The 15,233-nt window shown below is 41.8% G+C and overlaps 1 long non-coding RNA gene across 1 annotated transcript; it reads right to left on the bottom strand.

Annotated features, from left to right (window-relative positions):
• Positions 1 to 7,416: 7,416 nt before the first annotated feature.
• Positions 7,417 to 15,010, bottom strand: LOC128642853 (uncharacterized). The gene is made up of 3 exons (XR_008399720.1): positions 14,952 to 15,010; positions 7,600 to 7,670; positions 7,417 to 7,493 (listed from the first exon to the last, which is right to left on the bottom strand). It is a non-coding gene; the product is annotated as an uncharacterized LOC128642853 (long non-coding RNA).
• Between the last annotated feature and the right edge of the window lie 223 nt (positions 15,011 to 15,233).

Below are 15,233 nucleotides of genomic sequence, written 5' to 3' on the forward strand. Positions count from 1 at the left end.
GCTGCATATAGCTCCTCCCCTCTACGTCACTCCCAGTCATTCGACCAAGGACCAACGAGAAAGGAAAAGCCAAGGGTGAAGTGGTGACTGGAGTATAAATTAAAAAATATTTACCTGCCTTAAAAACAGGGCGGGCCGTGGACTGATCACACTACAGAAGAAAGGAATTTATCAGGTAAGCATAAATTATGTTTTCTTCTGTTAAGTGTGATCAGTCCACGGGTCATCATTACTTCTGGGATACCAATACCAAAGCAAAAGTACACGGATGACGGGAGGGATAGGCAGGCTCTTTATACAGAAGGAACCACTGCCTGAAGAACCTTTCTCCCAAAAATAGCCTCCGATGAAGCAAAAGTGTCAAATTTGTAAAATTTGGAAAAAGTATGAAGCGAAGACCAAGTTGCAGCCTTGCAAATCTGTTCAACAGAGGCCTCATTCTTGAAGGCCCAAGTGGAAGCCACAGCTCTAGTAGAATGAGCTGTAATTCTTTCAGGAGGCTGCTGTCCAGCAATCTCATAAGCTAAACGAATTATGCTACGAAGAAAGAAAGAGAGGTAGCGGAAGCTTTTTGACCTCTCCTCTGCCCAGAGTAAATGACAAACAGAGAAGACGTTTGTCGAAATTCCTTAGTTGCCTGTAAGTAAAATTTTAGAGCACGGACTACATCCAGGTTGTGCAGTAGACGTTCCTTCTTTGAAGAAGGATTTGGGCATAAAGAAGGAACAACAATCTCTTGATTGATATTCCTGTTAGTAACTACCTTAGGTAAGAACCCAGGTTTAGTACGCAGGACTACCTTATCCGAATGAAAAATCAAATAAGGAGAATCACAATGTAAGGCTGATAATTCAGAGACTCTTCGAGCCGAGGAAATAGCCATTAAAAATAGAACTTTCCAAGATAACAACTTTATATCAATGGAATGAAGGGGTTCAAACGGAACGCCCTGTAAAACATTAAGAACAAGGTTTAAACTCCATGGTGGAGCAACAGTTTTAAACACAGGCTTAATTCTGGCCAAAGCCTGACAAAAAGCCTGGACGTCAGGAACTTCTGACAGACGTTTGTGTAACAGAATGGACAGAGCTGAGATCTGTCCCTTTAATGAACTAGCAGATAAACCCTTTTCTAAACCTTCTTGTAGAAAAGACAATATCCTAGGAATCCTAACCTTACTCCAAGAGTAACCTTTGGATTCACACCAATATAGGTATTTACGCCATATCTTATGGTAAATCTTTCTGGTAACAGGTTTCCTAGCCTGTATTAAGGTATCAATAACTGACTCAGAAAATCCACGTCTTGATAAAATCAAGCGTTCAATTTCCAAGCAGTCAGCTTCAGAGAAGTTAGATTTTGATGTTTGAAGGGACCCTGTATCAGAAGGTCCTGTTTCAGAGGTAGAGACCAAGGTGGACAGGATGACATGTCCACCAGGTCTGCATACCAAGTCCTGCGTGGCCACGCAGGTGCTATTAGAATCACTGATGCTCTCTCTTGTTTGATTCTGGCAATCAATCGAGGAAGCAACGGGAAGGGTGGAAACACGTAAGCCATCCTGAAATCCTGAAATCCCAAGGTGCTGTCAGAGCATCTATCAGGACTGCTCCTGGATCCCTGGATCTGGACCCGTAACGAGGAAGCTTGGCGTTCTGTCGAGACGCCATGAGATCTATCTCTGGTTTGCCCCAACGTCGAAGTATTTGGGCAAAGACCTCCGGATGAAGTTCCCACTCCCCCGGATGAAAAGTCTGACGACTTAAGAAATCCGCCTCCCAGTTCTCCACTCCCGGGATGTGGATTGCTGACAGGTGGCAAGAGTGAGACTCTGCCCAGCAAATTATCTTTGATACTTCCATCATAGCTAGGGAGCTTCTTGTCCCTCCCTGATGGTTGATGTAAGCTACAGTCGTGATGTTGTCCGACTGAAACCTGATGAACCCCCGAGTTGTCAACTGGGGCCAAGCCAGGAGGGCATTGAGAACTGCTCTCAATTCCAGAATGTTTATTGGCAGGAGACTCTCCTCCTGACTCCATTGTCCCTGAGCCTTCAGAGAATTCCAGACGGCACCCCAACCTAGAAGGCTGGCGTCTGTTGTTACAATTGTCCAGTCTGGTCTGCTGAATGGCATCCCCCTGGACAGATGTGGCCGAGAAAGCCACCATAGAAGAGAATTTCTTGTCTCTTGATCCAGATTCAGAGAAGGGGATAAGTCTGAGTAATCCCCATTCCACTGACTTAGCATGCACAGTTGCAGTGGTCTGAGGTGTAAGCGTGCAAAGGGTACTATGTCCATTGCCGCTACCATTAAGCCGATTACCTCCATGCATTGAGCCACTGACGGGTGTTGAATGGAATGAAGGGTGCGGCAAGCACTTTGAAGTCTTGTTAGCCTGTCCTCTGTCAGGTAAATCTTCATTTCTACAGAATCTATAAGAGTCCCCAGGAAGGGAACTCTTGTGAGTGGAACGAGTGAACTTTTCTTTTCGTTCACCTTCCATCCATGTGACCTTAGAAATGCCAGCACTAACTCTGTATGAGACTTGGCAGTTTGAAAGCTTGAAGCTTGTATCAGAATGTCGTCTAGGTATGGAGCTACCGAGATTCCCCGCGGTCTTAGTACCGCCAGAAGAGCACCCAGAACCTTTGTGAAGATTCTTGGAGCTGTAGCCAATCCGAATGGAAGAGCCACAAACTGGTAATGCCTGTCTAGGAAGGCAAACCTTAGGTACCGATAATGATCTTTGTGAATCGGTATGTGAAGGTAAGCATCTTTTAAATCTACAGTGGTCATGTATTGACCCTCTTGGATCATAGGTAAAATTGTCCGAATAGTCTCCATCTTGAACGATGGAACTCTTAGGAATTTGTTTAGGATCTTTAAGTCCAGGATTGGTCTGAAAGTTCCCTCTTTTTTGGGAACCACAAACAGATTTGAGTAAAACCCCTGTCCCTGTTCCGATCGTGGAACTGGATGGATTACTCCCATTAACAAGAGCTCTTGTACGCAGCGTAGAAACGCCTCTTTCTTTGTCTGGATTGTTGACAATCTTGACAGATGAAATCTCTCTCTTGGAGGAGAGTATTTGAAGTCCAGAAGGTATCCCTGAGATATTATCTCTAGCGCCCAGGGATCCTGAACATCTCTTGCCCAAGCCTGGGCGAAGAGAGAAAGTCTGCCCCCCACTAGATCCGATCCCGGATCGGGGGCCCTCAATTCATGCTGTTTTAGGGGCAGCAGCAGGTTTCCTAGTCTGCTTGCCCTTGTTCCAGGACTGGTTAGGTTTCCAGCCTTGTCTGTAGCGAGCAACAGCTCCTTCCTGTTTTGGTGCAGAGGAAGTTGATGCTGCTCCTGCTTTGAAATTACGAAAGGAACGAAAATTAGACTGTCTAGTCTTGGCTTTGGCTTTGTCCTGAGGCAGGGCATGGCCTTTACCTCCTGTAATGTCAGCGATAATCTCTTTCAACCCGGGCCCGAATAAGGTCTGCCCTTTGAAAGGTATATTAAGCAATTTAGACTTAGAAGTAACATCAGCTGACCAGGATTTTAGCCACAGCGCCCTGCGTGCCTGAATGGCGAATCCTGAATTCTTCGCCGTAAGTTTAGTAAGATGTACTACGGCCTCCGAAATGAATGAATTAGCTAGTTTAAGGACTCTAAGCCTGTCCGTAATGTCGTCCAGAGTAGCTGAACCAATGTTCTCTTCCAGAGACTCAATCCAGAATGCCGCTGCAGCCGTGATCGGGGCAATGCATGCAAGGGGTTGCAATATAAAACCTTGTTGAACAAACATTTTCTTAAGGTAACCCTCTAACTTTTTATCCATTGGATCTGAAAAAGCACAGCTATCCTCCACCGGGATAGTGGTACGCTTAGCTAAGGTAGAAACTGCTCCCTCCACCTTAGGGACCGTTTGCCATAAGTCTCTTGTGGTGGCGTCTATTGGAAACATTTTTCTAAATATCGGAGGGGGTGAGAACGGCACACCGGGTCTATCCCACTCCTTAGTAACAATTTCAGTAAGTCTCTTAGGTATAGGAAAAACCTCAGTACTCGTCGGTACCGCAAAATATTTATCCAACCTACACATTTTCTCTGGTATTGCAACTGTGTTACAATCATTCAGAGCCGCTAACACCTCCCCTAGTAATACACGGAGGTTTTCCAGTTTAAATTTAAAATTTGAAATATCTGAATCCAGTATGTTTGGATCAGAACCGTCACCCACAGAATGAAGTTCTCCGTCCTCATGTTCTGCCACCTGTGACGCAGTGTCTGACATGGCCCTAATATTATCAGCGCACTCTGTTCTCACCCCAGAGTGATCACGCTTACCTCTTAGTTCTGGTAATTTAGCCAAAACCTCAGTCATAACAGTAGCCATATCCTGTAATGTGATTTGTAATGGCCGCCCAGATGTACTCGGCGCTACAATATCACGCACCTCCCTCTGAGCGGGAGATGTAGGTACTGACACGTGAGGCGAGTTAGTCGGCATAACTCTCCCCTCGTTGTTTGGTGAAATTTGTTCAATTTGTACAGATTGACTTTTATTTAAAGTAGCATCAATACAGTTAGTACATAAATTTCTATTGGGCTCCACTTTGGCATTGCAACAAATGACACAGGTATCATCCTCTGAATCAGACATGTTTAACACACTAGCAAATAAACTTGCAACTTGGAAATACAATTCAATTAGAATAATATTAAAACGTACTGTGCCTTTAAGAAGCACAGAAGATCTATGACAGTTGAAAATTAATAAATTGAAACAGTTATAGCCTCAATCCTTGTAAACAACACAACTTTAGCAAAGGTTTAATCCCATTAGCAAAGATAACAAATTCTGAAAGCAGGAAACAAATTACAGAATAAACGTTTTTTATCTCAGTCAAACTATAATTCTCACAGCTCTGCTGAGAGAAATTACCTCCCTCAAAATAAGTTTTGAAGACCCCTGAGCTCTGTAGAGATGAACCGGATCATGCAGGGAATACAATGAGTTGCTGACTGAAATATTTGATGCATAGTAAAAGCGCCAAAAAACGGCCCCTCCCCCTCACACACAGCAGTGAGGGAGAACAGAAACTGTCAGAAAAACAGATTAAGAAACTGTCAGAAAAACAGATTAAGCAACTGCCAAGTGGAAAAATAGTGCCCAAACATTTATTCACACAGTACCTCAGCAAATGAAAACGATTTTACATTCCAGCAAAAACGTTAAACATAATCTCTAGTTATTAAACAGCTTTATGTATTTCTTACAGTGTAATTCTAGTGAAGTACCATTCCCCAGAATACTGAAGTGTAAAGTATACATACATGACATTATATCGGTATGGCAGGATTTTCTCATCAATTCCATTGTCAGAAAATAAAAACTGCTACATACCTCTATGCAGATTCATCTGCCCGCTGTCCCCTGATCTGAAGTTTACCTCACTCCTCAGATGGCCGAGAACAGCAATATGATCTTAACTACTCCGGCTAAAATCATAGCAAAACTCTGGTAGATTCTTCTTCAAACTCTGCCAGAGAGGTAATAACACACTCCGGTGCTATTTTAAAATAACAAACTTTTGATTGAAGATATAAAACTAAGTATAATCACCATAGTCCTCTCACACATCCTATCTAGTCGTTGGGTGCAAGAGAATGACTGGGAGTGACGTAGAGGGGAGGAGCTATATGCAGCTCTGCTGGGTGAATCCTCTTGCACTTCCTGTTGGGGAGGAGTAATATCCCAGAAGTAATGATGACCCGTGGACTGATCACACTTAACAGAAGAAAACCTCTGGAGTAACCACAGGAGGTTTATAAACAGAATTTAAACGTTTACTAGTTTTAGTATCAAGAGGACTAGTTTCGTCAATATCCAATGTAATCAACACTTATTTTAACAAAGAACAAATATACTCCATTTTAATTAAATAAGTAGATTTTTCAGTGTCAATATCTGAGGAAGGATCTTCTGAAACAGATAGATCCTCATCAGAGGAGGATAATTCAGTATGTTGTTGGTCATTTGAAATTTCAACAACATTATGAGACGTTTTAAAATACCTTTTACGTTTATTAGAAGGCGGGATGGCAGAGAAAGCCTTTTGAATAGAATCAGCAATAAATTCTTTTAAATTCACAGGTATATCTTGTACATTAGATGTTGAAGGAACAGCAAAACACAATGTACTATTACTGATGGACACATTATCTGCTTGTAAAAGTTTATCATGACAACTATTACAAACCACTGCTGGAGATATAATCTCCACACGTTTACAACAAATGCACTTAGCTTTGGTAGAACTGTTATCAGGCAGCAGGGTTCCAACAGTGATTTCTGAGACAGGATCAGATTGAGACATCTTGCAAAATGTAAGAGAAAAAACAACATATAAAGCAATATTTTTAATTTCCTTATATGGCAGTTTCAGGAATGGGAAAAAATGCAAACAGCATAGCCCTCTGACATAGAAAAGAGGCATATAGGAATGGGGTTTTAAATAATTAAATTATTTGGCGCCAAGTATGATGCACAACGTAACTGAATTTTTTTTGGCGCTAACAACATCCGGAAATAAAACACTCGTGTCATTAACAATGCAACCTTGTGCAAGGAACTCGCCAACTAAGATGCCGGAAATAACGAATTTGCGTCATCGGATGTACCTTCGCTCCAAAAAAATATTGCGTCAACAATTGGCATTTTGCGCCCTCGCGGGCCTAATTTTGCCTACGAAATTGAAAGAAAAAAAACAGTCAATTGAAAAATTAAAATAAAATAAACCCCAGGTAAGAAAATAATATATTTCCTAAATATGTTTTTCCCCAAATATGAAACTGACAGTCTGCAAAAGGAAATACATAAACCTGACTCATGGCAAATATAAGTACAATACAATAACTTTATATTAATGCATAAAGTGCCAAACCATAGCTGAGAGTGTCTTAAGTAATAAAAACATACTTAACGAAAGACACCCAATCCACATATAGCAGATAGCCAAACCAGTACTGAAACGGTTATCAGTAGAGGTAATGGAATATGAGAGTATATCGTCGATCTGAAAAGGGAGGTAGGAGATGAATCTCTACGACCGATAACAGAGAACCTATGAAAGAGATCTCCCGTGAGGAAAACCATTGCATTCAATAAGTGATACTCCCTTCACATCCCTCTGACATTCACTGTACTCTGAGAGGAACCAGGCTTCAAAATGCTAAGAAGCGCATATCAACGTAGAAATCTTAGCAAAAACTTACTTCTCAACCTCCTTAGGAGGCAACGTTTGTAAAACTGAATTGTGGGTGTGATGAGGGGTGTATTTATAGGCATTTTGAGGTTTGGGAAACTTTGCCCCTCCTGGTAGGATTGTATATCCCATACGTCACTAGCTCATGGACTCTTGCCAATTACATGAAAGAAAACCTTACGTCTTTCTCCATTCTGAGGATTTGAAGAACAGTTCCATTTTCCATCGAGACCTGTTTAAAAAAAATATATATATATTTTGGAAAAAAAGTTTGTTTACCAAAAAACAAATTTATAAGCAGATTAACCAAAAAGAGATGGTGAATCAAATAGCTTTACCTCTTCCTCCATGCCGAGGGTTTGATGAACAGTTCTATTTAAAACTTCTTGAGAAGCTGAAGTAAAGAGACCTGTTAAATATTAAAACAAAGAAAGTGAGTTTACAAAAATATAAAACCTAAAAGAAGTTAAGAATTATGCTACACGATTAGTGTCCTCAAAGGATCATTACAAAAGATTCCAAAAGAGGAGCTTAAACTTATGGTAAATGGCAGTGATATAAATAAAGTGGACTTCCAGTTATTAAATATAAAAAACTTGATACTGAAAGTTTCTTTATTTGCCTGCAGTTTATGCCGTGCAGAGCGCCTCCGGCAAAACACTATTTTCTCAATGAGGTGGTGTTTCCACCTCTTAGCCAATAGCGTACTAACCATCCGGCATAATGCCCATCGGCAAACAAGTCTATTGGCTAAGAGGTGGAAACGCCACCTCATTGAAAAAATAGTGTTTTTCTGTGGGCAGCTGGAGGCGCTCAGCTCCGCATAAACTGCAGGCAAATAAAGGAACTTTCAGCATGAAGATTTTTTTATACTTTATTACTGAAAGTCACTTTTATTTATAGTACTGGTAAATACTAGTGTATGAAAAACGCTAGGATTTACCATTACTTTAATAAATAGAAAAAATAAAATCTCCTTACGTTCGAAACTAAGTAAGCTATTTTTTATAACTCCTATTTGACAAATCAAACAAAGTAGTATTTTATATACATAAACATGTATATATATATATATATATATATATATATATATATATATATATATATATATATATATATATATATAAAAATAAATAAATTAGCCGGCAGCCCAGCTCTCCTACCAATCAGGTGTCGTTATAACTTGGGTGCTATCTTCAAGTGCAACACATATAATCCTTTTCATGCAAGGGCACTCACGGTTTAAAATCAATCTGTATTTATTTCAAATTTATGTTGATAAAAGATCAAATGTTCACTGGGCCTTTCTCAAGACAAAATGTTATGTGGTCATCAAAGGTTAAGGCTTCACAGCAGCTGACAAGGCCTGCTTTTCGGGAGAACGGCTGAAATGCCGCTGTGAAGCCTTAAACGTTGATGACTACATAACATTTTGTCTTGAGAAAGGCCCAATTGAAGTGTTATAAGCATCAACATTTGATCTATTATCAATATAAATTTGAAATAAATACTGATTAATTTTAAACCCTGTCAGTGCCCTCTCATGAGGATTATATATATATATATATATATATATATATATATATATATATATATATATATATATATATATATATATATATATATATATATATATACATATACACACACACACACACACATACATACATACACACACACACACACACACACACACCACAAACATACTCTTCCAAAGAACCAAAAGGTGCATCAACCAGTGTGAAAATCAATCACCTCCCTTCTCCTCCTGACACCATCCCACCACCAATCCTCCTTAGAGGAAGAGGGGGTGCTTGGTGTCCTTTTGAAATTAAAATAACAAATTATGCTTACCTGATAATTTCATTTCCATCGTGGGGAGGAGAGTCCACGGCCTTATTCATTACTATTTGGAATTAAGAACCTGGCCACCAGGAGGAGGCAAAGATACCCCAGCCAAAGGCTTAAATACCTCTCACACTCCCCTCATCCCCCAGTCATTCTGTGAGGAACAAGGAACAATAGGAGAAATATCTGGGTATAAATGGTGCCAGAAGATAAATTAAAATAGGGTCTGCCCACCGGAGAGTCCACGGCTTCATTCATTACTATTGGGAACATATACCCAAGCTCTAGAGGACACTGATTGAAACTGGGAGGGTAAAAGGCGGACCCTAATCTGAGGGCATCACAACCTGTAGAACCTTTCTCCCAAAAGCCGCTTCCGTAGAAGCAAAAACGTCAAATTTGTAAAATTTTGTAAAAGTATGTACGGAAGACCAAGTAGCCACCTTACAAATCTGCTCCATAGAGGCCTCATTTTTGAAGGCCCAAGACGAAGCCACCGCTCTAGTGGAATGAGCCATGATCCTCTAAAGAGGCTTATGTCCCGCTGTCTCGTAAGCCAAACGGATCAAGCTCCTCAGCCAAAAAGACAAAGTAGTAGCAGAAGCCCTCTGACCCCTGCGCTTCCTGGAATACACGACAAAAAGAGATGTAGATTGCCTGAAGTCCTTTGTAGCCTGAAGATAGAATTTCAGGGCACGGCCCTCTAGATTATGAAGTAACCGCTCCTTCGAAGAAGAAGGGTTAGGACACAGAGAAGGAACAACAATTTCCTGATTGATGTTACGATTGGACACCACCTTGGGGAGAAATCCCAAGCCAGTGCAAAGAACAGCCTTATCTATCTGAAAAAAAACAGATAAGGGGAACCATATTGCAAGGCCGCCAGTTCGGATACTCTGCGAGCCTATGCAATGGCAAACAGCAAAAAAGAACCTTCCAGGACAGAACCTTAATGTCAAGAGAATGCATAGGCTCAAATGGAACCTGCTGCAAAACCTTGAGGACCAAGTTTAAGCTCCATGGGGGAGCAGACTGCCTAAAAACAGGCCTGATTCGAGGCAGAGCCTCAACAAAGGATTGAATGTCAGGGAGCTCAACGAGTCTCCTATGCAACAAAACAGAAAATCTGTCCCTTTAAGGAACTAGCGGAAAGACCCTTCTCTAAACCCTCTTGAAGAAAAGACAGAATTCTGGAAACCCTCACCTTGTGCCAAGGGTATCCATGTTTCTCACACCAGGCCAAGTAAGTCCTCCACACCTTATGGTAGATGCGCTGAGTGACTGGCTTTCTTGCCTAAACTAGAGTGTCAATCACACTTTCAGAAAGACCTCTCTTGGCTAGGACTAAGCGTTCAATCTCCACGCAGTCAGCCTCAGAGAATCAAGATTTTGATGTTGGAAAGGACCCTGTTGAATTAATCTTTTTTATGCAATTTTATTCAAACATTGGGACTTTACTTGCCTTACTTGCCTGCCTACCTACTAACCACTCCCTAAGGGAAGTCCTTGGTTGCATATACTGCAGCATCAACTTAGCACTTTATGGTATTTATCACCCCTGACATCCATGGATATCGGCTGTGACAGATCTGAATGATCGCTGTTCCAATGCCTCAACATGCATAATTGAAGAGGCCTGAGATGAAACCTTAGAAATGTAATGACGTCTATGCTGGAGACCATGGGCCCGACCACCTCCATACATTGAGCCACCAAGGGCCTCTCTGAGGATCGAAGGGCCAGACAGGTGGACGCAAGCTTTCTGCATCTTTGATCCTTGAGGAAAATCTTCATGGACACAGAGTCTATGATCGTGCCCCGAAACTCCACCCTGGTGCTGGGTACCAGGGAGCTCTTTCCGGAGTTTACCTTCCAACCGTGAGATTGAAGCAATAGGAGCAGGGTCCTTGAATGGTCCTCTGCCAGACTGAAGGACAGCACCTGAACCAGGATGTTGTCCAGATAGGGCGCCACTACAATGCCCCTGGATCTTGCCACTGCAAGCAGAGCCCCAAGAACCTTCGTGAAAACTCTCAGGCCCGTCGCCAGGCTGAAAGGAAGGGCCACAAACTGGAAGTACTGGTCTAGAAAAGCAAATCTTAGGAACTTGAAGTGGTTCCTGTAAATTAGAACATGAAGGTAGGCATCCTTCAAGTCTATTGTGATCATGAACTGCCCCTCTTGAACTAGGGGCAAAATAGACCTGATAGTTTCCATTTTGAACTATGGAATGGACAAAAACTTGTTTAAACATTTCAGATCCAAAATCGGGCGGAAGGTGCCCTCCTTCTTTGGAACTACGAACAGATTTGAATAATACCCTAGACCCCTTTCTGCAAAGGGGTACTGGTACAATAACACCTGGAGAGAAAAGATCCCTCACACATCCTAGAAAGGCCTCTTTCTTTTCCAGCCTCGATGACAGGTTTGACACGAGGAATCTGCGCCTGGGTGGAAAGGACTTGAACCCTATCCTGTAACCCTGGGAGACAACCTCCAGAACCCAAGGGTCCTTAACATCCTGGAACCAGGCTTCAGAGAATAGAGATAACCTGCCCCCTACTCGGTCCGTAGACCTGTCGGGGGCCGCCCTTCATGCCAACTTTGTCTCAGCGGGCTTCTTGTTCTGTTTGGACTTGTTCCAAGAGTGAGCAGGTTTCCAAGTTCCCTTGGATTGGTCCGCTTTCGCAGCGGGCTGCTGATGTAGGCCCTTTCTGCACAAAAGGGACGGATAGTAGATCCCTTAGGTTTAGCTTTCTTATCCTGGGGTAGGAAGGCACTCTTCCCTTGAAAGGGTAGGGACAGCAACCTCAATTTAGAGGTCATGTCCGCCGACCAGGATTTTAGCCACAAGACTCTGCGCGCTAAAACCGAAAACCCTGACACCTTAGCATTCAGGTGAATAATCTGCATATTGGCGTCATAAATGAAAGAATTTGCTACCTTCAAAGCCTTAATCTTTTCCTGCACCTCTTCGAAAAAGGGCTCACCCTCAATCATTTCACACAGGGAATCACACAAATATGACGCAGCTCCAGCAACCGAGGCTACGGCTGCTGCCGGCTGAAAAACAAACCCTGTGTGCTGAAACCTCTTTCTCAGCATGTTCTCCAACTTTTTATCAATGGGCTCTTTGAACGACGAACTATCCTCTATGGGAATAGTCGTTCGCTTAGCGAGCGTGGAGATAGCCCCATCCACCCTAAGGACGGTCCCCCACAGCTCCAACTCAGCCTCTGGAACGGGGTAAAGTTTCTTAAAGGACGAGGAAGGGGAAAAGGAAGAACCTAATCAAGCCCATTCGTTCTTGATAATGTTAGCCATGTTTATAGGAACTGGGAAGGTCTGGGGTACCACCCTGCCCTTATAAACCTTATCTAGCTACGGGATAAAAGGTTCCTCTGGAAGTTTCTGCTATGGAACCTCCAGAGTAGCAAGCACTTGCTTTAGTAAAAAGCGCAAATTCTCCATCTTAAACCTATAGCCAGGCTCCTCTGGCGGAGCTTTAGATGACGCGGATTCCGACCCAGAAGGGACCCCCTTGGAAGTGTTGGAGTGGGCCTCGTCATCGAACCACTCAGCAGGAGTTTCCGACATGGACAAATCCTGGGCCTGGCCGCTTTGAAAGGCCCTACGCTAGCGCTTAGCAGAACGTGGATCACTTTGGAAACTGCCGTCTACAGTTGATCCGCAAAATCTGGCCAACAAATCTCTCCCGAAGGAGCAACAGTTGGACCCCGGGCCGCGCTGCATGTGCAATAGGGGACTCAACTCAGGAATGCACCTTACGGGACGGAGATCCCTCAGAGGTGGACGGCTCAGTGGTACTTGACATTCTTTTAGTTTTAGATGTTTCGACCCTCTCAAGGCATGTGGAACATAATTGGGCAGGCTGCTCTACCGGAACCTCACAATAAACACAGGTATGAGACTTTGCCAAATATGGAGTACCCTTTAAAGCATCAGAATCCTCCATAATTTGCGCTTTATTAGAATAAAAGAGAAAATAACAGGCACCTTTATAATCGCCTCCTATGACCCGGACTACAGAAACCGCTTCATCTCCTCCGTCGCAGATCAGACCGGAAGTGAAGAAGCCTCACAGGTCCGCCCCTTCCTAAAGGAGAAAACTCGCCAAAAAAGGCCGTGCAGAAACTCGCGGAAAAAGAACCTGATAGTTCCACGCATTGCCAGAGCCTCATCCCGCACAAGTGAATCAATGATACAATAAACAATATATAAACCCCCCCCCCCCGTTAAATAATCCCCCTACTAGGAATATTAACCCATGATTCTGTAAAGATAAAAGGTGCCACACTGTGACCCTGTCTTCTATGTTAACATTGAGTATAAAATGAAACTATCTTACCAGAATCCACGTCGTGGAACAGGAATACGGCCCTTCAAGTGTGACATGTCATAGCAGCGCTCCTGACATGGACTTGAGAGAAGAAAGCAGTCTGCGAAGCTCGTCAATGCTGATTGCTGTAGGAGCTGTTAATATGAGTCGGGATGGTTTCGCAAAAGAGACTCTCCCTGCATCTCCGGACTCTAACTTTCACCCAAGCCCTCACTGAGAAGCCTTATAGGGCTACTTAAAACTCCAGTCCAAATGCGAAGAGTAATACCCTCCCTAAGAGACCTCCGAATCTTCGGCACCTCTCTGCCACCTCATGTGATGAAAGGCAAAGAATGACTGGGGGATGATGGGAGTGGGAGAGGTTTTTAAGTCTTTGGCTGGGGTGTCTTTGCCTCCTCCTGGTGGCCAGGTTCTTAATTCCCAATAGTAATGAATGAAGCCGTGGACTATCCTCCCCTTTCGATGGAAAACACTTAAATATTTACACAATTAATAAAAAGCAGTAGTTAAAAAAAACTTATTTAAACTAAAATAAATGTCAACAAAACAACTAATTTCCAACTTCTATTTAAAGGGACATGAAGCACAAAAAAATGCTTTCATGATTCAGATAGAGAATACAATTTTAAAAAACTTTCAGTTTACTTCATTTAGAAAATTTGCTTCATTCCTTTGGTATTCTTTGTTGAAGGAGCAGCATTGCACTACTGAAAGTTAGCTGAACACATTGGTGAAAACATTGGGTGAACCAATGATGAGATATATATGTGCAGCCACCAATCAGCAAGCACAACCCATGTGCTGAACCAAAAATGGGCCGGCTACTAAGCTTACATTCCTTATTTTTCAAATAAACATACCAAGAGAACGAAGAAGACTTGAAAGTTGCTTAAAGGTGCATTCTCTAACTCATGAAAGAAAAAATGTGCATGGGAGCATATACATTAAAAAAGAATAATTTGTGCCATATACTTCCGTTAGCAAAAAGTATTTCAGTAAAAGTTATTACTGTTTTTAAGGGGCATACGCACATATTCTGTGAGGACCCGTGCACCAGCATTTAAACCTTCCCAGAGAGTGAGTCGCATGTAGCATATGTGCGTAAAACAATAATACTTTTACTAAAAGTGTATTTAACAATTTAAAAGGAATAACAAAAATAAATTCTACACAAACAAAATAAAATATAAATTATAAATTGAATGAAAAGCCATACATTAAACATTAGTCTAATTTTATTTTATTGCTATAAATTCTATAAGATTACCTGCTGTTTTACAAAGAACCCCAAGACCGAAAAGAGTTATAATCCCCTTCCCTCTCCCACCTCATCTACCATCCCAGTTCACCTCAGAGGGAGAGGATTTCCCTTTAGGTCCTGTAGAGGTTTAGACAAATCTCCTAAGGTAAATATTTTTATTAAAAAAACACACAAATTAAAAAGTGTTTAACTTCATAAAGGTAGTATATAAAATACCTTACCTTTTCCTTCATTCCGAGGGTTTTATGAACAATTCTATTTAAAACTTATTAGGAAGCTTGGAAAAAGAGACCTGTTAAAAATATATACAATATTAGTTTATAAAAAAAGAGGGTGAAGTAATATACAACACGATTAATGTCCTCTGCGGATCACTACTGATTTACACCATTGTAGAATAAAAAAAAACTTTAACAAAGTACTGATTATATCCACATAATTTTAATTCCAAAAAAGATTAATAAAAAAAACAACAACAAAACCCCCCAGCTATTTTTAGTAGC

Source organism: Bombina bombina, chromosome 12 (assembly GCF_027579735.1).
Source record: "Bombina bombina isolate aBomBom1 chromosome 12, aBomBom1.pri, whole genome shotgun sequence".
NCBI lineage: Eukaryota > Metazoa > Chordata > Amphibia > Anura > Bombinatoridae > Bombina > Bombina bombina.